Source organism: Channa argus, unplaced genomic scaffold, assembly GCF_033026475.1.
Source record: "Channa argus isolate prfri unplaced genomic scaffold, Channa argus male v1.0 Contig020, whole genome shotgun sequence".
Lineage (NCBI taxonomy): Eukaryota > Metazoa > Chordata > Actinopteri > Anabantiformes > Channidae > Channa > Channa argus.
In genome coordinates, this window is record NW_027125239.1 from 454,956 (window position 1) to 478,563 (window position 23,608).

At 41.9% G+C, this 23,608-nt stretch overlaps 24 pseudogenes; all 24 read left to right on the top strand.

The window, feature by feature from the left end:
* The first annotated feature begins 737 nt into the window (after positions 1-737).
* On the top strand, positions 738-856 carry LOC137114984 (5S ribosomal RNA; annotated as a pseudogene).
* Positions 857-1,709: 853 nt separating this feature from the next.
* LOC137114481 (5S ribosomal RNA) lies at positions 1,710-1,828 on the top strand (annotated as a pseudogene).
* Positions 1,829-2,681: 853 nt separating this feature from the next.
* Positions 2,682-2,800, top strand: LOC137114985 (5S ribosomal RNA; annotated as a pseudogene).
* An 853-nt stretch (positions 2,801-3,653) lies between these two features.
* LOC137114781 (5S ribosomal RNA) lies at positions 3,654-3,762 on the top strand (annotated as a pseudogene).
* An 857-nt stretch (positions 3,763-4,619) lies between these two features.
* Positions 4,620-4,738, top strand: LOC137114482 (5S ribosomal RNA; annotated as a pseudogene).
* An 857-nt stretch (positions 4,739-5,595) lies between these two features.
* LOC137115224 (5S ribosomal RNA) lies at positions 5,596-5,714 on the top strand (annotated as a pseudogene).
* An 853-nt stretch (positions 5,715-6,567) lies between these two features.
* Positions 6,568-6,686, top strand: LOC137114716 (5S ribosomal RNA; annotated as a pseudogene).
* Positions 6,687-7,543: 857 nt separating this feature from the next.
* Positions 7,544-7,662, top strand: LOC137114986 (5S ribosomal RNA; annotated as a pseudogene).
* An 853-nt stretch (positions 7,663-8,515) lies between these two features.
* LOC137114483 (5S ribosomal RNA) lies at positions 8,516-8,634 on the top strand (annotated as a pseudogene).
* Positions 8,635-9,491: 857 nt separating this feature from the next.
* LOC137115253 (5S ribosomal RNA) lies at positions 9,492-9,610 on the top strand (annotated as a pseudogene).
* Positions 9,611-10,466: 856 nt separating this feature from the next.
* LOC137114484 (5S ribosomal RNA) lies at positions 10,467-10,585 on the top strand (annotated as a pseudogene).
* Positions 10,586-11,438: 853 nt separating this feature from the next.
* On the top strand, positions 11,439-11,557 carry LOC137114987 (5S ribosomal RNA; annotated as a pseudogene).
* An 857-nt stretch (positions 11,558-12,414) lies between these two features.
* Positions 12,415-12,533, top strand: LOC137114988 (5S ribosomal RNA; annotated as a pseudogene).
* An 853-nt stretch (positions 12,534-13,386) lies between these two features.
* Positions 13,387-13,505, top strand: LOC137114676 (5S ribosomal RNA; annotated as a pseudogene).
* Positions 13,506-14,362: 857 nt separating this feature from the next.
* LOC137114989 (5S ribosomal RNA) lies at positions 14,363-14,481 on the top strand (annotated as a pseudogene).
* An 853-nt stretch (positions 14,482-15,334) lies between these two features.
* On the top strand, positions 15,335-15,443 carry LOC137114782 (5S ribosomal RNA; annotated as a pseudogene).
* An 857-nt stretch (positions 15,444-16,300) lies between these two features.
* Positions 16,301-16,419, top strand: LOC137114485 (5S ribosomal RNA; annotated as a pseudogene).
* Positions 16,420-17,276: 857 nt separating this feature from the next.
* Positions 17,277-17,395, top strand: LOC137114990 (5S ribosomal RNA; annotated as a pseudogene).
* Positions 17,396-18,248: 853 nt separating this feature from the next.
* Positions 18,249-18,367, top strand: LOC137114486 (5S ribosomal RNA; annotated as a pseudogene).
* Positions 18,368-19,220: 853 nt separating this feature from the next.
* LOC137114992 (5S ribosomal RNA) lies at positions 19,221-19,339 on the top strand (annotated as a pseudogene).
* Positions 19,340-20,192: 853 nt separating this feature from the next.
* LOC137114487 (5S ribosomal RNA) lies at positions 20,193-20,311 on the top strand (annotated as a pseudogene).
* Positions 20,312-21,168: 857 nt separating this feature from the next.
* Positions 21,169-21,287, top strand: LOC137114993 (5S ribosomal RNA; annotated as a pseudogene).
* Positions 21,288-22,140: 853 nt separating this feature from the next.
* Positions 22,141-22,259, top strand: LOC137114618 (5S ribosomal RNA; annotated as a pseudogene).
* An 856-nt stretch (positions 22,260-23,115) lies between these two features.
* Positions 23,116-23,234, top strand: LOC137114657 (5S ribosomal RNA; annotated as a pseudogene).
* Positions 23,235-23,608: the final 374 nt, after the last annotated feature.

Genomic DNA, 23,608 nt, shown 5'->3' on the forward strand with positions numbered 1-23,608 from the left:
CCAACCATCGTGCTTCATTACTAGTAGACCATGTTACGGTCCTGGCCATATGTGTTGTTTTTATTTTGTTGTTCTTATAGGTGCCCTGCCTGATTGGCCGGATTGGGGGGCAGTACAGGAAGCTGATTGGTCCATCCTACACTTCCTGGAGTTTTAAAAGTACGGTTCCCAACAGCTAGCGAGGCTCTTTCTGGCATCAGCACCTGTTTGCTGTTCTTGGTTTCCAAACCTTATTTAGCATTTTTGAATTGTTAGGTTTTGTGCCGTGGTTTTGTTTATAAATTGTATATTTTGTAAATAGTATTAAATCTGTAGGGGTGAACTGCCATTTTCTTTGGAGTGTTTTCACATTAGGGAGTTAGGGTTAGCGACTATCTTTTGGTTTGTTTATTTCTATCAGGCTAGCTAACACTTTCTGTGGGAAATGGCTTATTTTGTTTATTATGTTGGCCTTGGTTCGCCCTGAGTTGTAGTGTCATGTTTTGTTTGACACTTTCTTTCGTTTAAAATAAATATCATTCTGTTGGAACATCTCAATCCTGGATTTTGGTTTGAGGATCGGAGAGGGAACATGCAAATTTATCTTTGTATGTTTCACCCTGACCCCCTAGACAGGGGCGTAACAGACCAGTACAGTTATAGTACTTTGTACTTTGCCACATTTATCTTCTTCTTAGCAAGTGTCATGCATTCTGCTTCTCCAGCGTTTTTAGGAGCTGTTGATGATGTCAAATGCAGCTTACGGCCACACCGCTCTCTAAGCGCCCGATCTCGTCCGATCTCGGCAGCCAAATAGAGCCGGGCCTGGTTAGTACTTGGTAGGAAGACCGCCTGGGAATACCAGGTGCTGTAAGCTTTTTTGCTTGGGTTTACGGGCAGCACAAGCTGGTGTTACTGCCTATTTATTCATAGAAATTGTTCTATATTTTCATCAAATTTTGTTCTTTCATTGCTGTTTTGCTACTTTATTGGTTTGCCAACCATCGTGCTTCATTACTAGTAGACCATGTTACGGTCCTGGCCATATGTGTTGTTTTTATTTTCTTGTTCTTATAGGTGCCCTGCCTGATTGGCCGGATTGGGGGGCAGTACAGGAAGCTGATTGGTCCATCCTACACTTCCTGGAGTTTTAAAAGTACGGTTCCCAACAGCAAGCGAGGCTCTTTCTGGCATCAGCACCTGTTTGCTGTTCTTGGTTTCCAAACCTTATTTAGCATTTTTGAATTGTTAGGTTTTGTGACGTGGTTTTGTTATAAATTGTATATTTTGTAAATAGTATTAAATCTGTAGGGGTGAACTGCCATTTTCTTTGGACCGTTTTCACATTAAGGAGTTAGGGTTAGCGACTGTCTTTTGGTTTGTTTATTTCTATCAGGCTAGCTAGCACTTTCTGTGGGAAATGGCTTATTTTGTTTATTATGTTGGCCTTGGTTCGCCATGAGTTGTGTCATTTTTTGTTTTTCACTTTCTTTCGTTTAAAATAAATATCATTCTGTTGGAACATCTCGATCCTGGATTTTGGTTTGGGGATCGGAGAGGGAACATGCTAATTTATCTTTGTATGTTGCACCCTGACCCCCTAGACAGGGGCGTAACAGACCAGTACAGTTATAGTACTTTGTACTTTGCCACATTTATCTTCTTCTTAGCAAGTGTCATGCATTCTGCTTCTCCAGCGTTTTTAAGAGCTGTTGATGATGTCAAATGCAGCTTACGGCCCCACCGCTCTCTAAGCGCCCGATCTCGTCCGATCTCGGCAGCCAAATAGAGCCGGGCCTGGTTAGTACTTGGTAGGAAGACCGCCTGGGAATACCAGGTGCTGTAAGCTTTTCTGCTTGGGTTTACGGGCAGCACAAGCTGGTGTTACTGCCTATTTATTCATAGAAATTGTTCTATATTTTCATCAAATTTTGTTCTTTCATTGCTGTTTTGCTACTTTATTGGTTTGCCAACCATCGTGCTTCATTACTAGTAGACCATGTTACGGTCCTGGCCATATGTGTTGTTTTTATTTTCTTTTTCTTATAGGTGCCCTGCCTGATTGGCCGGATTGGGGGGCAGTACAGGAAGCTGATTGGTCCATCCTACACTTCCTGGAGTTTTAAAAGTACGGTTCCCAACAGCAAGCGAGGCTCTTTCTGGCATCAGCACCTGTTTGCTGTTCTTGGTTTCCAAACCTTATTTAGCATTTTTGAATTGTTAGGTTTTGTGACGTGGTTTTGTTATAAATTGTATATTTTGTAAATAGTATTAAATCTGTAGGGGTGAACTGCCATTTTCTTTGGACCGTGTTCACATTAGGGAGTTAGGGTTAGCGACTGTCTTTTGGTTTGTTTATTTCTATCAGGCTAGCTAGCACTTTCTGTGGGAAATGGCTTATTTTGTTTATTATGTTGGCCTTGGTTCGCCCTGAGTTGTGTCATTTTTTGTTTGTCACTTTCTTTCGTTTAAAATAAATATCATTCTGTTGGAACATCTCGATCCTGGATTATGGTTTGGAGACCGGAGAGGGAACATCCTAATTTATTTTTGTATGTTGCACCCTGACCCCCTAGACAGGGGTGTAACAGACCAGTACAGTTATAGTATTTTGTACTTTGCCACATTTATCTTCTTCTTAGCAAGTGTCATGCATTCTGCTTCTCCAGCGTTTTTAAGAGCTGTTGATGATGTCAAATGCAGCTTACGGCCACACCGCTCTCTAAGCGCCCGATCTCGTCCGATCTCGGCAGCCAAATAGAGCCGGGCCTGGTTAGTACTTGGTAGGAAGACCGCCTGGGAATACCAGGTGCTGTAAGCTTTTTTGCTTGGGTTTACGGGCAGCACAAGCTGGTGTTACTGCCTATTTATTCATAGAAATTGTTCTATATTTTCATCAAATTTTGTTCTTTCATTGCTGTTTTGCTACTTTATTGGTTTGCCAACCATCGTGCTTCATTACTAGTAGACCATGTTACGGTCCTGGCCATATGTGTTGTTTTTATTTTCTTGTTCTTATAGGTGCCCTGCCTGATTGGCCGGATTGGGGGGCAGTACAGGAAGCTGATTGGTCCATCCTACACTTCCTGGAGTTTTAAAAGTACGGTTCCCAACAGCAAGCGAGGCTCTTTCTGGCATCAGCACCTGTTTGCTGTTCTTGGTTTCCAAACCTTATTTAGCATTTTTGAATTGTTAGGTTTTGTGACGTGGTTTTGTTATAAATTGTATATTTTGTAAATAGTATTAAATCTGTAGGGGTGAACTGCCATTTTCTTTGGACCGTTTTCACATTAGGGAGTTAGGGTTAGCGACTGTCTTTTGGTTTGTTTATTTCTATCAGGCTAGCTAGCACTTTCTGTGGGAAATGGCTTATTTTGTTTATTATGTTGGCCTTGGTTCGCCCTGAGTTGTGTCATTTTTTGTTTGTCACTTTCTTTCGTTTAAAATAAATATCATTCTGTTGGAACATCTCGATCATGGATTTTGGTTTGGGGATCGGAGAGGGAACATGCTAATTTATCTTTGTATGTTGCACCCTGACCCCCTAGACAGGGGCGTAACAGACCAGTACAGTTATAGTACTTTGTACTTTGCCACATTTATCTTCTTCTTAGCAAGTGTCATGCATTCTGCTTCTCCAGCGTTTTTAAGAGCTGTTGATGATGTCAAATGCAGCTTACGGCCCCACCGCTCTCTAAGCGCCCGATCTCGGCAGCCAAATAGAGCCGGGCCTGGTTAGTACTTGGTAGGAAGACCGCCTGGGAATACCAGGTGCTGTAAGCTTTTTTGCTTGGGTTTACGGGCAGCACAAGCTGGTGTTACTGCCTATTTATTAATAGAAATTGTTCTATATTTTCATCAAATTTTGTTCTTTCATTGCTGTTTTGCTACTTTATTGGTTTGCCAACCATCGTGCTTCATTACTAGTAGACCATGTTACGGTCCTGGCCATATGTGTTGTTTTTATTTTGTTGTTCTTATAGGTGCCCTGCCTGATTGGCCGGATTGGGGGGCAGTACAGGAAGCTGATTGGTCCATCCTACACTTCCTGGAGTTTTAAAAGTACGGTTCCCAACAGCTAGCGAGGCTCTTTCTGGCATCAGCACCTGTTTGCTGTTCTTGGTTTCCAAACCTTATTTAGCATTTTTGAATTGTTAGGTTTTGTGCCGTGGTTTTGTTTATAAATTGTATATTTTGTAAATAGTATTAAATCTGTAGGGGTGAACTGCCATTTTCTTTGGACTGTTTTCACATAAGGGAGTTAGGGTTAGCGACTGTCTTTTGGTTTGTTTATTTCTATCAGGCTAGCTAGCACTTTCTGTGGGAAATGGCTTATTTTGTTTATTATGTTGGCCTTGGTTCGCCCTGAGTTGTAGTGTCATGTTTTGTTTGACACTTTCTTTCGTTTAAAATAAATATCATTCTGTTGGAACATCTCGATCCTGGATTATGGTTTGGAGACCGGAGAGGGAACATCCTAATTTATCTTTGTATGTTGCACCCTGACCCCCTAGACAGGGGCGTAACAGACCAGTACAGTTATAGTACTTTGTACTTTGCCACATTTATCTTCTTCTTAGCAAGTGTCATGCATTCTGCTTCTCCAGCGTTTTTAAGAGCTGTTGATGATGTCAAATGCAGCTTACGGCCCCACCGCTCTCTAAGCGCCCGATCTCGTCCGATCTCGGCAGCCAAATAGAGCCGGGCCTGGTTAGTACTTGGTAGGAAGACCGCCTGGGAATACCAGGTGCTGTAAGCTTTTTTGCTTGGGTTTACGGGCAGCACAAGCTGGTGTTACTGCCTATTTATTCATAGAAATTGTTCTATATTTTCATCAAATTTTGTTCTTTCATTGCTGTTTTGCTACTTTATTGGTTTGCCAACCATCGTGCTTCATTACTAGTAGACCATGTTACGGTCCTGGCCATATGTGTTGTTTTTATTTTGTTGTTCTTATAGGTGCCCTGCCTGATTGGCCGGATTGGGGGGCAGTACAGGAAGCTGATTGGTCCATCCTACACTTCCTGGAGTTTTAAAAGTACGGTTCCCAACAGCTAGCGAGGCTCTTTCTGGCATCAGCACCTGTTTGCTGTTCTTGGTTTCCAAACCTTATTTAGCATTTTTGAATTGTTAGGTTTTGTGCCGTGGTTTTGTTTATAAATTGTATATTTTGTAAATAGTATTAAATCTGTAGGGGTGAACTGCCATTTTCTTTGGACTGTTTTCACATTAGGGAGTTAGGGTTAGCGACTGTCTTTTGGTTTGTTTATTTCTATCAGGCTAGCTAGCACTTTCTGTGGGAAATGGCTTATTTTGTTTATTATGTTGGCCTTGGTTCGCCCTGAGTTGTAGTGTCATGTTTTGTTTGACACTTTCTTTCGTTTAAAATAAATATCATTCTGTTGGAACATCTCGATCCTGGATTTTGGTTTGGGGATCGGAGAGGGAACATGCTAATTTATCTTTGTATGTTGCACCCTGACCCCCTAGACAGCGGCGTAACAGACCAGTACAGTTATAGTACTTTGTACTTTGCCACATTTATCTTCTTCTTAGCAAGTGTCATGCATTCTGCTTCTCCAGCGTTTTTAGGAGCTGTTGATGATGTCAAATGCAGCTTACGGCCACACCGCTCTCTAAGCGCCCGATCTCGTCCGATCTCGGCAGCCAAATAGAGCCGGGCCTGGTTAGTACTTGGTAGGAAGACCGCCTGGGAATACCAGGTGCTGTAAGTTTTTTTGCTTGGGTTTACGGGCAGCACAAGCTGGTGTTACTGCCTATTTATTCATAGAAATTGTTCTATATTTTCATCAAATTTTGTTCTTTCATTGCTGTTTTGCTACTTTATTGGTTTGCCAACCATCGTGCTTCATTACTAGTAGACCATGTTACGGTCCTGGCCATATGTGTTGTTTTTATTTTCTTGTTCTTATAGGTGCCCTGCCTGATTGGCCGGATTGGGGGGCAGTACAGGAAGCTGATTGGTCCATCCTACACTTCCTGGAGTTTTAAAAGTACGGTTCCCAACAGCAAGCGAGGCTCTTTCTGGCATCAGCACCTGTTTGCTGTTCTTGGTTTCCAAACCTTATTTAGCATTTTTGAATTGTTAGGTTTTGTGACGTGGTTTTGTTATAAATTGTATATTTTGTAAATAGTATTAAATCTGTAGGGGTGAACTGCCATTTTCTTTGGACCGTTTTCACATTAGGGAGTTAGGGTTAGCGACTGTCTTTTGGTTTGTTTATTTCTATCAGGCTAGCTAGCACTTTCTGTGGGAAATGGCTTATTTTGTTTATTATGTTGGCCTTGGTTCGCCATGAGTTGTGTCATTTTTTGTTTGTCACTTTCTTTCGTTTAAAATAAATATCATTCTGTTGGAACATCTCGATCCTGGATTTTGGTTTGGGGATCGGAGAGGGAACATGCTAATTTATCTTTGTATGTTGCACCCTGACCCCCTAGACAGGGGCGTAACAGACCAGTACAGTTATAGTACTTTGTACTTTGCCACATTTATCTTCTTCTTAGCAAGTGTCATGCATTCTGCTTCTCCAGCGTTTTTAAGAGCTGTTGATGATGTCAAATGCAGCTTACGGCCCCACCGCTCTCTAAGCGCCCGATCTCGTCCGATCTCGGCAGCCAAATAGAGCCGAGCCTGGTTAGTACTTGGTAGGAAGACCGCCTGGGAATACCAGGTGCTGTTAGCTTTTTTGCTTGGGTTTACGGGCAGCACAAGCTGGTGTTACTGCCTATTTATTCATAGAAATTGTTCTATATTTTCATCAAATTTTGTTCTTTCATTGCTGTTTTGCTACTTTATTGGTTTGCCAACCATCGTGCTTCATTACTAGTAGACCATGTTACGGTCCTGGCCATATGTGTTGTTTTTATTTTCTTGTTCTTATAGGTGCCCTGCCTGATTGGCCGGATTGGGGGGCAGTACAGGAAGCTGATTGGTCCATCCTACACTTCCTGGAGTTTTAAAAGTACGGTTCCCAACAGCTAGCGAGGCTCTTTCTGGCATCAGCACCTGTTTGCTGTTCTTGGTTTCCAAACCTTATTTAGCATTTTTGAATTGTTAGGTTTTGTGCCGTGGTTTTGTTTATAAATTGTATATTTTGTAAATAGTATTAAATCTGTAGGGGTGAACTGCCATTTTCTTTGGAGTGTTTTCACATTAGGGAGTTAGGGTTAGCGACTATCTTTTGGTTTGTTTATTTCTATCAGGCTAGCTAACACTTTCTGTGGGAAATGGCTTATTTTGTTTATTATGTTGGCCTTGGTTCGCCCTGAGTTGTAGAGTCATGTTTTGTTTGACACTTTCTTTCGTTTAAAATAAATATCATTCTGTTGGAACATCTCAATCCTGGATTTTGGTTTGAGGATCGGAGAGGGAACATGCAAATTTATCTTTGTATGTTGCACCCTGACCCCCTAGACAGGGGCGTAACAGACCAGTACAGTTATATTACTTTGTACTTTGCCACATTTATCTTCTTCTTAGCAAGTGTCATGCATTCTGCTTCTCCAGCGTTTTTAGGAGCTGTTGATGATGTCAAATGCAGCTTACGGCCACACCGCTCTCTAAGCGCCCGATCTCGTCCGATCTCGGCAGCCAAATAGAGCCGGGCCTGGTTAGTACTTGGTAGGAAGACCGCCTGGGAATACCAGGTGCTGTAAGCTTTTTTGCTTGGGTTTACGGGCAGCACAAGCTGGTGTTACTGCCTATTTATTCATAGAAATTGTTCTATATTTTCATCAAATTTTGTTCTTTCATTGCTGTTTTGCTACTTTATTGGTTTGCCAACCATCGTGCTTCATTACTAGTAGACCATGTTACGGTCCTGGCCATATGTGTTGTTTTTATTTTCTTGTTCTTATAGGTGCCCTGCCTGATTGGCCGGATTGGGGGGCAGTACAGGAAGCTGATTGGTCCATCCTACACTTCCTGGAGTTTTAAAAGTACGGTTCCCAACAGCAAGCGAGGCTCTTTCTGGCATCAGCACCTGTTTGCTGTTCTTGGTTTCCAAACCTTATTTAGCATTTTTGAATTGTTAGGTTTTGTGACGTGGTTTTGTTATAAATTGTATATTTTGTAAATAGTATTAAATCTGTAGGGGTGAACTGAGATTTTCTTTGGACCGTTTTCACATTAGGGAGTTAGGGTTAGCGACTATCTTTTGGTTTGTTTATTTCTATCAGGCTAGCTAGCACTTTCTGTGGGAAATGGCTTATTTTGTTTATTATGTTGGCCTTGGTTCGCCATGAGTTGTGTCATTTTTTGTTTGTCACTTTCTTTCGTTTAAAATAAATATCATTCTGTTGGAACATCTCGATCCTGGATTTTGGTTTGGGGATCGGAGAGGGAACATGCTAATTTATCTTTGTATGTTGCACCCTGACCCCCTAGACAGGGGCGTAACAGACCAGTACAGTTATAGTACTTTGTACTTTGCCACATTTATCTTCTTCTTAGCAAGTGTCATGCATTCTGCTTCTCCAGCGTTTTTAAGAGCTGTTGATGATGTCAAATACAGCTTACGGCCCCACCGCTCTCTAAGCGCCCGATCTCGTCCGATCTCGGCAGCCAAATAGAGCCGGGCCTGGTTAGTACTTGGTAGGAAGACCGCCTGGGAATACCAGGTGCTGTAAGCTTTTTTGCTTGGGTTTACGGGCAGCACAAGCTGGTGTTACTGCCTATTTATTCATAGAAATTGTTCTATATTTTCATCAAATTTTGTTCTTTCATTGCTGTTTTGCTACTTTATTGGTTTGCCAACCATCGTGCTTCATTACTAGTAGACCATGTTACGGTCCTGGCCATATGTGTTGTTTTTATTTTGTTGTTCTTATAGGTGCCCTGCCTGATTGGCCGGATTGGGGGGCAGTACAGGAAGCTGATTGGTCCATCCTACACTTCCTGGAGTTTTAAAAGTACGGTTCCCAACAGCTAGCGAGGCTCTTTCTGGCATCAGCACCTGTTTGCTGTTCTTGGTTTCCAAACCTTATTTAGCATTTTTGAATTGTTAGGTTTTGTGCCGTGGTTTTGTTTATAAATTGTATATTTTGTAAATAGTATTAAATCTGTAGGGGTGAACTGCCATTTTCTTTGGAGTGTTTTCACATTAGGGAGTTAGGGTTAGCGACTATCTTTTGGTTTGTTTATTTCTATCAGGCTAGCTAACACTTTCTGTGGGAAATGGCTTATTTTGTTTATTATGTTGGCCTTGGTTCGCCCTGAGTTGTAGAGTCATGTTTTGTTTGACACTTTCTTTCGTTTAAAATAAATATAATTCTGTTGGAACATCTCAATCCTGGATTTTGGTTTGAGGATCGGAGAGGGAACATGCAAATTTATCTTTGTATGTTGCACCCTGACCCCCTAGACAGGGGCGTAACAGACCAGTACAGTTATATTACTTTGTACTTTGCCACATTTATCTTCTTCTTAGCAAGTGTCATGCATTCTGCTTCTCCAGCGTTTTTAGGAGCTGTTGATGATGTCAAATGCAGCTTACGGCCACACCGCTCTCTAAGCGCCCGATCTCGTCCGATCTCGGCAGCCAAATAGAGCCGGGCCTGGTTAGTACTTGGTAGGAAGACCGCCTGGGAATACTAGGTGCTGTAAGCTTTTTTGCTTGGGTTTACGGGCAGCACAAGCTGGTGTTACTGCCTATTTATTCATAGAAATTGTTCTATATTTTCATCAAATTTTGTTCTTTCATTGCTGTTTTGCTACTTTATTGGTTTGCCAACCATCGTGCTTCATTACTAGTAGACCATGTTACGGTCCTGGCCATATGTGTTGTTTTTATTTTCTTGTTCTTATAGGTGCCCTGCCTGATTGGCCGGATTGGGGGGCAGTACAGGAAGCTGATTGGTCCATCCTACACTTCCTGGAGTTTTAAAAGTACGGTTCCCAACAGCAAGCGAGGCTCTTTCTGGCATCAGCACCTGTTTGCTGTTCTTGGTTTCCAAACCTTATTTAGCATTTTTGAATTGTTAGGTTTTGTGACGTGGTTTTGTTATAAATTGTATATTTTGTAAATAGTATTAAATCTGTAGGGGTGAACTGAGATTTTCTTTGGAGTGTTTTCACATTAGGGAGTTAGGGTTAGCGACTATCTTTTGGTTTGTTTATTTCTATCAGGCTAGCTAACACTTTCTGTGGGAAATGGCTTATTTTGTTTATTATGTTGGCCTTGGTTCGCCCTGAGTTGTAGTGTCATGTTTTGTTTGACACTGTCTTTCGTTTAAAATAAATATCATTCTGTTGGAACATCTCAATCCTGGATTTTGGTTTGAGGATCGGAGAGGGAACATGCAAATTTATCTTTGTATGTTTCACCCTGACCCCCTAGACAGGGGCGTAACAGACCAGTACAGTTATAGTACTTTGTACTTTGCCACATTTATCTTCTTCTTAGCAAGTGTCATGCATTCTGCTTCTCCAGCGTTTTTAGGAGCTGTTGATGATGTCAAATGCAGCTTACGGCCCCACCGCTCTCTAAGCGCCCGATCTCGTCCGATCTCGGCAGCCAAATAGAGCCGGGCCTGGTTAGTACTTGGTAGGAAGACCGCCTGGGAATACCAGGTGCTGTAAGCTTTTTTGCTTGGGTTTACGGGCAGCACAAGCTGGTGTTACTGCCTATTTATTCATAGAAATTGTTCTATATTTTCATCAAATTTTGTTCTTTCATTGCTGTTTTGCTACTTTATTGGTTTGCCAACCATCGTGCTTCATTACTAGTAGACCATGTTACGGTCCTGGCCATATGTGTTGTTTTTATTTTCTTGTTCTTATAGGTGCCCTGCCTGATTGGCCGGATTGGGGGGCAGTACAGGAAGCTGATTGGTCCATCCTACACTTCCTGGAGTTTTAAAAGTACGGTTCCCAACAGCAAGCGAGGCTCTTTCTGGCATCAGCACCTGTTTGCTGTTCTTGGTTTCCAAACCTTATTTAGCATTTTTGAATTGTTAGGTTTTGTGACGTGGTTTTGTTATAAATTGTATATTTTGTAAATAGTATTAAATCTGTAGGGGTGAACTGCCATTTTCTTTGGACCGTTTTCACATTAGGGAGTTAGGGTTAGCGACTGTCTTTTGGTTTGTTTATTTCTATCAGGCTAGCTAGCACTTTCTGTGGGAAATGGCTTATTTTGTTTATTATGTTGGCCTTGGTTCGCCCTGAGTTGTGTCATTTTTTGTTTGTCACTTTCTTTCGTTTAAAATAAATATCATTCTGTTGGAACATCTCGATCCTGGATTTTGGTTTGGGGATCGGAGAGGGAACATGCTAATTTATCTTTGTATGTTTCACCCTGACCCCCTAGACAGGGGCGTAACAGACCAGTACAGTTATAGTACTTTGTACTTTGCCATATTTATCTTCTTCTTAGCAAGTGTCATGCATTCTGCTTCTCCAGCGTTTTTAAGAGCTGTTGATGATGTCAAATGCAGCTTACGGCCACACCGCTCTCTAAGCGCCCGATCTCGTCCGATCTCGGCAGCCAAATAGAGCCGGGCCTGGTTAGTACTTGGTAGGAAGACCGCCTGGGAATACCAGGTGCTGTAAGCTTTTTTGCTTGGGTTTACGGGCAGCACAAGCTGGTGTTACTGCCTATTTATTCATAGAAATTGTTCTATATTTTCATCAAATTTTGTTCTTTCATTGCTGTTTTGCTACTTTATTGGTTTGCCAACCATCGTGCTTCATTACTAGTAGACCATGTTACGGTCCTGGCCATATGTGTTGTTTTTATTTTCTTTTTCTTATAGGTGCCCTGCCTGATTGGCCGGATTGGGGGGCAGTACAGGAAGCTGATTGGTCCATCCTACACTTCCTGGAGTTTTAAAAGTACGGTTCCCAACAGCTAGCGAGGCTCTTTCTGGCATCAGCACCTGTTTGCTGTTCTTGGTTTCCAAACCTTATTTAGCATTTTTGAATTGTTAGGTTTTGTGCCGTGGTTTTGTTTATAAATTGTATATTTTGTAAATAGTATTAAATCTGTAGGGGTGAACTGCCATTTTCTTTGGACTGTTTTCACATTAGGGAGTTATGGTTAGCGACTGTCTTTTGGTTTGTTTATTTCTATCAGGCTAGCTAGCACTTTCTGTGGGAAATGGCTTATTTTGTTTATTATGTTGGCCTTGGTTCGCCCTGAGTTGTAGTGTCATGTTTTGTTTGACACTTTCTTTCGTTTAAAATAAATATCATTCTGTTGGAACATCTCGATCCTGGATTATGGTTTGGAGACCGGAGAGGGAACATCCTAATTTATCTTTGTATGTTTCACCCTGACCCCCTAGACAGGGGCGTAACAGACCAGTACAGTTATAGTATTTTGTACTTTGCCACATTTATCTTCTTCTTAGCAAGTGTCATGCATTCTGCTTCTCCAGCGTTTTTAAGAGCTGTTGATGATGTCAAATGCAGCTTACGGCCACACCGCTCTCTAAGCGCCCGATCTCGTCCGATCTCGGCAGCCAAATAGAGCCGGGCCTGGTTAGTACTTGGTAGGAAGACCGCCTGGGAATACCAGGTGCTGTAAGCTTTTTTGCTTGGGTTTACGGGCAGCACAAGCTGGTGTTACTGCCTATTTATTCATAGAAATTGTTCTATATTTTCATCAAATTTTGTTCTTTCATTGCTGTTTTGCTACTTTATTGGTTTGCCAACCATCGTGCTTCATTACTAGTAGACCATGTTACGGTCCTGGCCATATGTGTTGTTTTTATTTTCTTGTTCTTATAGGTGCCCTGCCTGATTGGCCGGATTGGGGGGCAGTACAGGAAGCTGATTGGTCCATCCTACACTTCCTGGAGTTTTAAAAGTACGGTTCCCAACAGCAAGCGAGGCTCTTTCTGGCATCAGCACCTGTTTGCTGTTCTTGGTTTCCAAACCTTATTTAGCATTTTTGAATTGTTAGGTTTTGTGACGTGGTTTTGTTATAAATTGTATATTTTGTAAATAGTATTAAATCTGTAGGGGTGAACTGCCATTTTCTTTGGACCGTTTTCATATTAGGGAGTTAGGGTTAGCGACTGTCTTTTGGTTTGTTTATTTCTATCAGGCTAGCTAGCACTTTCTGTGGGAAATGGCTTATTTTGTTTATTATGTTGGCCTTGGTTCGCCCTGAGTTGTGTCATTTTTTGTTTGTCACTTTCTTTCGTTTAAAATAAATATCATTCTGTTGGTACATCTCGATCCTGGATTTTGGTTTGGGGATCGGAGAGGGAACATGCTAATTTATCTTTGTATGTTGCACCCTGACCCCCTAGACAGGGGCGTAACAGACCAGTACAGTTATAGTACTTTGTACTTTGCCACATTTATCTTCTTCTTAGCAAGTGTCATGCATTCTGCTTCTCCAGCGTTTTTAAGAGCTGTTGATGATGTCAAATGCAGCTTACGGCCACACCGCTCTCTAAGCGCCCGATCTCGTCCGATCTCGGCAGCCAAATAGAGCCGGGCCTGGTTAGTACTTGGTAGGAAGACCGCCTGGGAATACCAAGGGCTGTAAGCTGTTTTGCTTGGGTTTACGGGCAGCACAAGCTGGTGTTACTGCCTATTTATTCATAGAAATTGTTCTATATTTTCATCAAATTTTGTTCTTTCATTGCTGTTTTGCTACTTTATTGGTTTGCCAACCATCGTGCTTCATTACTAGTAGACCATGTTACGGTCCTGGCCATATGTGTTGTTTTTATTTTGTTGTTCTTATAGGTGCCCTGCCTGATTGGCCGGATTGGGGGGCAGTACAGGAAGCTGATTGGTCCATCCTACACTTCCTGGAGTTTTAAAAGTACGGTTCCCAACAGCAAGCGAGGCTCTTTCTGGCATCAGCACCTGTTTGCTGTTCTTGGTTTCCAAACCTTATTTAGCATTTTTGAATTGTTAGGTTTTGTGCCGTGGTTTTGTTTATAAATTGTATATTTTGTAAATAGTATTAAATCTGTAGGGGTGAACTGCCATTTTCTTTGGACTGTTTTCACATTAGGGAGTTATGGTTAGCGACTGTCTTTTGGTTTGTTTATTTCTATCAGGCTAGCTAGCACTTTCTGTGGGAAATGGCTTATTTTGTTTATTATGTTGGCCTTGGTTCGCCCTGAGTTGTAGTGTCATGTTTTGTTTGACACTTTCTTTCGTTTAAAATAAATATCATTCTGTTGGAACATCTCGATCCTGGATTATGGTTTGGAGACCGGAGAGGGAACATCCTAATTTATCTTTGTATGTTGCACCCTGACCCCCTAGACAGGGGCGTAACAGACCAGTACAGTTATAGTACTTTGTACTTTGCCACATTTATCTTCTTCTTAGCAAGTGTCATGCATTCTGCTTCTCCAGCGTTTTTAAGAGCTGTTGATGATGTCAAATGCAGCTTACGGCCACACCGCTCTCTAAGCGCCCGATCTCGTCCGATCTCGGCAGCCAAATAGAGCCGGGCCTGGTTAGTACTTGGTAGGAAGACCGCCTGGGAATACCAGGTGCTGTAAGCTTTTTTGCTTGGGTTTACGGGCAGCACAAGCTGGTGTTACTGCCTATTTATTCATAGAAATTGTTCTATATTTTCATCAAATTTTGTTCTTTCATTGCTGTTTTGCTACTTTATTGGTTTGCCAACCATCGTGCTTCATTACTAGTAGACCATGTTACGGTCCTGGCCATATGTGTTGTTTTTATTTTCTTGTTCTTATAGGTGCCCTGCCTGATTGGCCGGATTGGGGGGCAGTACAGGAAGCTGATTGGTCCATCCTACACTTCCTGGAGTTTTAAAAGTACGGTTCCCAACAGCAAGCGAGGCTCTTTCTGGCATCAGCACCTGTTTGCTGTTCTTGGTTTCCAAACCTTATTTAGCATTTTTGAATTGTTAGGTTTTGTGACGTGGTTTTGTTATAAATTGTATATTTTGTAAATAGTATTAAATCTGTAGGGGTGAACTGCCATTTTCTTTGGACCGTTTTCACATTAGGGAGTTAGGGTTAGCGACTGTCTTTTGGTTTGTTTATTTCTATCAGGCTAGCTAGCACTTTCTGTGGGAAATGGCTTATTTTGTTTATTATGTTGGCCTTGGTTCGCCCTGAGTTGTGTCATTTTTTGTTTGTCACTTTCTTTCGTTTAAAATAAATATCATTCTGTTGGAACATCTCGATCATGGATTTTGGTTTGGGGATCGGAGAGGGAACATGCTAATTTATCTTTGTATGTTGCACCCTGACCCCCTAGACAGGGGCGTAACAGACCAGTACAGTTATAGTACTTTGTACTTTGCCACATTTATCTTCTTCTTAGCAAGTGTCATGCATTCTGCTTCTCCAGCGTTTTTAAGAGCTGTTGATGATGTCAAATGCAGCTTACGGCCCCACCGCTCTCTAAGCGCCCGATCTCGGCAGCCAAATAGAGCCGGGCCTGGTTAGTACTTGGTAGGAAGACCGCCTGGGAATACCAGGTGCTGTAAGCTTTTTTGCTTGGGTTTACGGGCAGCACAAGCTGGTGTTACTGCCTATTTATTAATAGAAATTGTTCTATATTTTCATCAAATTTTGTTCTTTCATTGCTGTTTTGCTACTTTATTGGTTTGCCAACCATCGTGCTTCATTACTAGTAGACCATGTTACGGTCCTGGCCATATGTGTTGTTTTTATTTTGTTGTTCTTATAGGTGCCCTGCCTGATTGGCCGGATTGGGGGGCAGTACAGGAAGCTGATTGGTCCATCCTACACTTCCTGGAGTTTTAAAAGTACGGTTCCCAACAGCTAGCGAGGCTCTTTCTGGCATCAGCACCTGTTTGCTGTTCTTGGTTTCCAAACCTTATTTAGCATTTTTGAATTGTTAGGTTTTGTGCCGTGGTTTTGTTTATAAATTGTATATTTTGTAAATAGTATTAAATCTGTAGGGGTGAACTGCCATTTTCTTTGGACTGTTTTCACATAAGGGAGTTAGGGTTAGCGACTGTCTTTTGGTTTGTTTATTTCTATCAGGCTAGCTAGCACTTTCTGTGGGAAATGGCTTATTTTGTTTATTATGTTGGCCTTGGTTCGCCCTGAGTTGTAGTGTCATGTTTTGTTTGACACTTTCTTTCGTTTAAAATAAATATCATTCTGTTGGAACATCTCGATCCTGGATTATGGTTTGGAGACCGGAGAGGGAACATCCTAATTTATCTTTGTATGTTGCACCCTGACCCCCTAGACAGGGGCGTAACAGACCAGTACAGTTATAGTACTTTGTACTTTGCCACATTTATCTTCTTCTTAGCAAGTGTCATGCATTCTGCTTCTCCAGCGTTTTTAAGAGCTGTTGATGATGTCAAATGCAGCTTACGGCCCCACCGCTCTCTAAGCGCCCGATCTCGTCCGATCTCGGCAGCCAAATAGAGCCGGGCCTGGTTAGTACTTGGTAGGAAGACCGCCTGGGAATACCAGGTGCTGTAAGCTTTTTTGCTTGGGTTTACGGGCAGCACAAGCTGGTGTTACTGCCTATTTATTCATAGAAATTGTTCTATATTTTCATCAAATTTTGTTCTTTCATTGCTGTTTTGCTACTTTATTGGTTTGCCAACCATCGTGCTTCATTACTAGTAGACCATGTTACAGTCCTGGCCATATGTGTTGTTTTTATTTTCTTGTTCTTATAGGTGCCCTGCCTGATTGGCCGGATTGGGGGGCAGTACAGGAAGCTGATTGGTCCATCCTACACTTCCTGGAGTTTTAAAAGTACGGTTCCCAACAGCTAGCGAGGCTCTTTCTGGCATCAGCACCTGTTTGCTGTTCTTGGTTTCCAAACCTTATTTAGCATTTTTGAATTGTTAGGTTTTGTGCCGTGGATTTGTTTATAAATTGTATATTTTGTAAATAGTATTAAATCTGTAGGGGTGAACTGCCATTTTCTTTGGAGTGTTTTCACATTAGGGAGTTAGGGTTAGCGACTATCTTTTGGTTTGTTTATTTCTATCAGGCTAGCTAACACTTTCGGTGGGAAATGGCTTATTTTGTTTATTATGTTGGCCTTGGTTCGCCCTGAGTTGTAGAGTCATGTTTTGTTTGACACTTTCTTTCGTTTAAAATAAATATCATTCTGTTGGAACATCTCAATCCTGGATTTTGGTTTGAGGATCGGAGAGGGAACATCCAAATTTATCTTTGTCTGTTTCACCCTGACCCCCTAGACAGGGGCGTAACAGACCAGTACAGTTATAATACTTTGTACTTTGCCATATTTATCTTCTTCTTAGCAAGTGTCATGCATTCTGCTTCTCCAGCGTTTTTAAGAGCTGTTGATGATGTCAAATGCAGCTTACGGCCACACCGCTCTCTAAGCGCCCGATCTCGTCCGATCTCGGCAGCCAAATAGAGCCGGGCCTGGTTAGTACTTGGTAGGAAGACCGCCTGGGAATACCAGGTGCTGTAAGCTTTTTTGCTTGGGTTTACGGGGAGCACAAGCTGGTGTTACTGCCTATTTATTCATAGAAATTGTTCTATATTTTCATCAAATTTTGTTCTTTCATTGCTGTTTTGCTACTTTATTGGTTTGCCAACCATCGTGCTTCATTACTAGTAGACCATGTTACGGTCCTGGCCATATGTGTTGTTTTTATTTTCTTGTTCTTATAGGTGCCCTGCCTGATTGGCCGGATTGGGGGGCAGTACAGGAAGCTGATTGGTCCATCCTACACTTCCTGGAGTTTTAAAAGTACGGTTCCTAACAGCAAGCGAGGCTCTTTCTGGCATCAGCACCTGTTTGCTGTTCTTGGTTTCCAAACCTTATTTAGCATTTTTTAATTGTTAGGTTTTGTGACGTGGTTTTGTTATAAATTGTATATTTTGTAAATAGTATTAAATCTGTAGGGGTGAACTGCCATTTTCTTTGGACCGTTTTCACATTAGGGAGTTAGGGTTAGCGACTGTCTTTTGGTTTGTTTATTTCTATCAGGCTAGCTAGCACTTTCTGTGGGAAATGGCTTATTTTGTTTATTATGTTGGCCTTGGTTCGCCATGAGTTGTGTCATTTTTTGTTTGTCACTTTCTTTCGTTTAAAATAAATATCATTCTGTTGGAACATCTCGATCCTGGATTTTGGTTTGGGGATCGGAGAGGGAACATGCTAATTTATCTTTGTATGTTGCACCCTGACCCCCTAGACAGGGGCGTAACAGACCAGTACAGTTATAGTACTTTGTACTTTGCCACATTTATCTTCTTCTTAGCAAGTGTCATGCATTCTGCTTCTCCAGCGTTTTTAAGAGCTGTTGATGATGTCAAATGCAGCTTACGGCCCCACCGCTCTCTAAGCGCCCGATCTCGTCCGATCTCGGCAGCCAAATAGAGCCGGGCCTGGTTAGTACTTGGTAGGAAGACCGCCTGGGAATACCAGGTGCTGTAAGCTTTTTTGCTTGGGTTTACGGGCAGCACAAGCTGGTGTTACTGCCTATTTATTCATAGAAATTGTTCTATATTTTCATCAAATTTTGTTCTTTCATTGCTGTTTTGCTACTTTATTGGTTTGCCAACCATCGTGCTTCATTACTAGTAGACCATGTTACGGTCCTGGCCATATGTGTTGTTTTTATTTTCTTGTTCTTATAGGTGCCCTGCCTGATTGGCCGGATTGGGGGGCAGTACAGGAAGCAGATTGGTCCATCCTACACTTCCTGGAGTTTTAAAAGTACCGTTCCCAACAGCAAGCGAGGCTCTTTCTGGCATCAGCACCTGTTTGCTGTTCTTGGTTTCCAAACCGTATTTAGCATTTTTGAATTGTTAGGTTTTGTGACGTGGTTTTGTTATAAATTGTATATTTTGTAAATAGTATTAAATCTGTAGGGGTGAACTGCCATTTTCTTTGGACCGTTTTCACATTAGGGAGTTAGGGTTAGCGACTGTCTTTTGGTTTGTTTATTTCTATCAGGCTAGCTAGCACTTTCTGTGGGAAATGGCTTATTTTGTTTATTATGTTGGCCTTGGTTCGCCATGAGTTGTGTCATTTTTTGTTTGTCACTTTCTTTCGTTTAAAATAAATATCATTCTGTTGGAACATCTCGATCCTGGATTTTGGTTTGGGGATCGGAGAGGGAACATGCTAATTTATCTTTGTATGTTGCACCCTGACCCCCTAGACAGGGGCGTAACAGACCAGTACAGTTATAGTACTTTGTACTTTGCCACATTTATCTTCTTCTTAGCAAGTGTCATGCATTCTGCTTCTCTAGCGTTTTTAAGAGCTGTTGATGATGTCAAATGCAGCTTACGGCCACACCGCTCTCTAAGCGCCCGATCTCGTCCGATCTCGGCAGCCAAATAGAGCCGGGCCTGGTTAGTACTTGGTAGGAAGACCGCCTGGGAATACCAGGTGCTGTAAGCTTTTTTGCTTGGGTTTACGGGCAGCACAAGCTGGTGTTACTGCCTATTTATTCATAGAAATTGTTCTATATTTTCATCAAATTTTGTTCTTTCATTGCTGTTTTGCTACTTTATTGGTTTGCCAACCATCGTGCTTCATTACTAGTAGACCATGTTACGGTCCTGGCCATATGTGTTGTTTTTATTTTCTTGTTCTTATAGGTGCCCTGCCTGATTGGCCGGATTGGGGGGCAGTACAGGAAGCTGATTGGTCCATCCTACACTTCCTGGAGTTTTAAAAGTACGATTCCCAACAGCAAGCGAGGCTCTTTCTGGCATCAGCACCTGTTTGCTGTTCTTGGTTTCCAAACCTTATTTAGCATTTTTGAATTGTTAGGTTTTGTGACGTGGTTTTGTTATAAATTGTATATTTTGTAAATAGTATTAAATCTGTAGGGGTGAACTGCCATTTTCTTTGGACCGTTTTCACATTAGGGAGTTAGGGTTAGCGACTGTCTTTTGGTTTGTTTATTTCTATCAGGCTAGCTAGCACTTTCTGTGGGAAATGGCTTATTTTGTTTATTATGTTGGCCTTGGTTCGCCATGAGTTGTGTCATTTTTTGTTTGTCACTTTCTTTCGTTTAAAATAAATATCATTCTGTTGGAACATCTCGATCCTGGATTTTGGTTTGGGGATCGGAGAGGGAACATGCTAATTTATCTTTGTATGTTGCACCCTGACCCCCTAGACAGGGGCGTAACAGACCAGTACAGTTATAGTACTTTGTACTTTGCCACATTTATCTTCTTCTTAGCAAGTGTCATGCATTCTGCTTCTCCAGCGTTTTTAAGAGCTGTTGATGATGTCAAATGCAGCTTACGGCCCCACCGCTCTCTAAGCGCCCGATCTCGTCCGATCTCGGCAGCCAAATAGAGCCGGGCCTGGTTAGTACTTGGTAGGAAGACCGCCTGGGAATACCAGGTGCTGTAAGCTTTTTTGCTTGGGTTTACGGGCAGCACAAGCTGGTGTTACTGCCTATTTATTCATAGAAATTGTTCTATATTTTCATCAAATTTTGTTCTTTAATTGCTGTTTTGCTACTTTATTGGTTTGCCAACCATCGTGCTTCATTACTAGTAGACCATGTTACGGTCCTGGCCATATGTGTTGTTTTTATTTTCTTTTTCTTATAGGTGCCCTGCCTGATTGGCCGGATTGGGGGGCAGTACAGGAAGCTGATTGGTCCATCCTACACTTCCTGGAGTTTTAAAAGTACGGTTCCCAACAGCTAGCGAGGCTCTTTCTGGCATCAGCACCTGTTTGCTGTTCTTGGTTTCCAAACCTTATTTAGCATTTTTGAATTGTTAGGTTTTGTGCCGTGGTTTTGTTTATAAATTGTATATTTTGTAAATAGTATTAAATCTGTAGGGGTGAACTGCCATTTTCTTTGGACTGTTTTCACATTAGGGAGTTATGGTTAGCGACTGTCTTTTGGTTTGTTTATTTCTATCAGGCTAGCTAGCACTTTCTGTGGGAAATGGCTTATTTTGTTTATTATGTTGGCCTTGGTTCGCCCTGAGTTGTAGTGTCATGTTTTGTTTGACACTTTCTTTCGTTTAAAATAAATATCATTCTGTTGGAACATCTCGATCCTGGATTATGGTTTGGAGACCGGAGAGGGAACATCCTAATTTATCTTTGTATGTTTCACCCTGACCCCCTAGACAGGGGCGTAACAGACCAGTACAGTTATAGTATTTTGTACTTTGCCACATTTATCTTCTTCTTAGCAAGTGTCATGCATTCTGCTTCTCCAGCGTTTTTAAGAGCTGTTGATGATGTCAAATGCAGCTTACGGCCACACCGCTCTCTAAGCGCCCGATCTCGTCCGATCTCGGCAGCCAAATAGAGCCGGGCCTGGTTAGTACTTGGTAGGAAGACCGCCTGGGAATACCAGGTGCTGTAAGCTTTTTTGCTTGGGTTTACGGGCAGCACAAGCTGGTGTTACTGCCTATTTATTAATAGAAATTGTTCTATATTTTCATCAAATTTTGTTCTTTCATTGCTGTTTTGCTACTTTATTGGTTTGCCAACCATCGTGCTTCATTACTAGTAGACCATGTTACGGTCCTGGCCATATGTGTTGTTTTTATTTTCTTGTTCTTATAGGTGCCCTGCCTGATTGGCCGGATTGGGGGGCAGTACAGGAAGCAGATTGGTCCATCCTACACTTCCTGGAGTTTTAAAAGTACGGTTCCCAACAGCAAGCGAGGCTCTTTCTGGCATCAGCACCTGTTTGCTGTTCTTGGTTTCCAAACCTTATTTAGCATTTTTGAATTGTTAGGTTTTGTGACGTGGTTTTGTTATAAATTGTATATTTTGTAAATAGTATTAAATCTGTAGGGGTGAACTGCCATTTTCTTTGGACCGTTTTCACATTAGGGAGTTAGGGTTAGCGACTGTCTTTTGGTTTGTTTATTTCTATCAGGCTAGCTAGCACTTTCTGTGGGAAATGGCTTATTTTGTTTATTATGTTGGCCTTGGTTCGCCCTGAGTTGTGTCATTTTTTGTTTGTCACTTTCTTTCGTTTAAAATAAATATCATTCTGTTGGAACATCTCGATCCTGGATTTTGGTTTGGGGATCGGAGAGGGAACATGCTAATTTATCTTTGTATGTTGCACCCTGACCCCCTAGACAGGGGCGTAACAGACCAGTACAGTTATAGTACTTTGTACTTTGCCACATTTATCTTCTTCTTAGCAAGTGTCATGCATTCTGCTTCTCCAGCGTTTTTAAGAGCTGTTGATGATGTCAAATGCAGCTTACGGCCACACCGCTCTTTAAGCGCCCGATCTCGTCCGATCTCGGCAGCCAAATAGAGCCGGGCCTGGTTAGTACTTGGTAGGAAGACCGCCTGGGAATACCACGTGCTGTAAGCTTTTTTGCTTGGGTTTACGGCAGCACAAGCTGGTGTTACTGCCTATTTATTCATAGAAATTGTTCTATATTTTCATCAAATTTTGTTCTTTCATTGCTGTTTTGCTACTTTATTGGTTTGCCAACCATCGTGCTTCATTACTAGTAGACCATGTTACGGTCCTGGCCATATGTGTTGTTTTTATTTTGTTGTTCTTATAGGTGCCCTGCCTGATTGGCCGGATTGGGGGGCAGTACAGGAAGCTGATTGGTCCATCCTACACTTCCTGGAGTTTTAAAAGTACGGTTCCCAACAGCTAGCGAGGCTCTTTCTGGCATCAGCACCTGTTTGCTGTTCTTGGTTTCCAAACCTTATTTAGCATTTTTGAATTGTTAGGTTTTGTGCCGTGGTTTTGTTTATAAATTGTATATTTTGTAAATAGTATTAAATCTGTAGGGGTGAACTGCCATTTTCTTTGGACTGTTTTCACATTAGGGAGTTAGGGTTAGCGACTGTCTTTTGGTTTGTTTATTTCTATCAGGCTAGCTAGCACTTTCTGTGGGAAATGGCTTATTTTGTTTATTATGTTGGCCTTGGTTCGCCCTGAGTTGTAGTGTCATGTTTTGTTTGTCACTTTCTTTCGTTTAAAATAAATATCATTCTGTTGGAACATCTCGATCCTGGATTTTGGTTTGGGGATCGGAGAGGGAACATGCTAATTTATCTTTGTATGTTGCACCCTGACCCCCTAGACAGGGGCGTAACAGACCAGTACAGTTATAGTACTTTGTACTTTGCCACATTTATCTTCTTCTTAGCAAGTGTCATGCATTCTGCTTCTCCAGCGTTTTTAAGAGCTGTTGATGATGTCAAATGCAGCTTACGGCCCCACCGCTCTCTAAGCGCTCGATCTCGTCCGATCTCGGCAGCCAAATAGAGCCGGGCCTGGTTAGTACTTGGTAGGAAGACCGCCTGGGAATACCAGGTGCTGTAAGCTTTTTTGCTTGGGTTTACGGGCAGCACAAGCTGGTGTTACTGCCTATTTATTCATAGAAATTGTTCTATATTTTCATCAAATTTTGTTCTTTCATTGCTGTTTTGCTACTTTATTGGTTTGCCAACCATCGTGCTTCATTACTAGTAGACCATGTTACGGTCCTGGCCATATGTGTTGTTTTTATTTTGTTGTTCTTATAGGTGCCCTGCCTGATTGGCCGGATTGGGGGGCAGTACAGGAAGCTGATTGGTCCATCCTACACTTCCTGGAGTTTTAAAAGTACGGTTCCCAACAGCTAGCGAGGCTCTTTCTGGCATCAGCACCTGTTTGCTTTTCTTGGTTTCCAAACCTTATTTAGCATTTTTGAATTGTTA